The sequence below is a fragment of the Eimeria mitis genome, genomic scaffold (genome assembly GCF_000499745.2).
Source record: "Eimeria mitis Houghton genomic scaffold, Emh_scaff625, whole genome shotgun sequence".
Classification (NCBI taxonomy): Eukaryota; Apicomplexa; class Conoidasida; order Eucoccidiorida; family Eimeriidae; genus Eimeria; species Eimeria mitis.
In genome coordinates this window covers 1,214-1,667 of record NW_013574440.1, presented here as the reverse complement: position 1 = coordinate 1,667, position 454 = coordinate 1,214, and positions in this window count along the sequence as shown.

Sequence of the window (454 nt, the reverse complement as noted above, 5' to 3'; positions counted from 1 at the left end):
CAAATTTCCAGACCCCAAAAAAAAAAAAAAACCAAAAAACAAAAAAAAAACGAAAAAAAACCCAAACAAAACCAAACAAAAAAAAACAAAAAAAACAAAACAAAATAAATAAAATAAAATAAAATAAAATAAAGTAAAACCCTCACCATTGCTGCACATCAACAGAAGGAGGAACAAATTTCCACAGAGCTATCTCTTGTTGAACTCTTCTCTTTAAAACATCCTGATCATACTGGGGGCCCCTTCTGCTTCTGTTGCGGAGACGGCAAACCTTCACCGCCAGCCGCCGGTTGTTTGTTAGGTCTATTGCCTGCATACAAACCCTAAACCCTAAACCCTAAACCCTAAACCCTAAACCCTAAACCCTAGACCCTAGTGCACACTGATACGAACGAATACTCTGCATCATGAAAGCTAAAACTTAATGCACAAGAAACTATACACTCTAAACCCC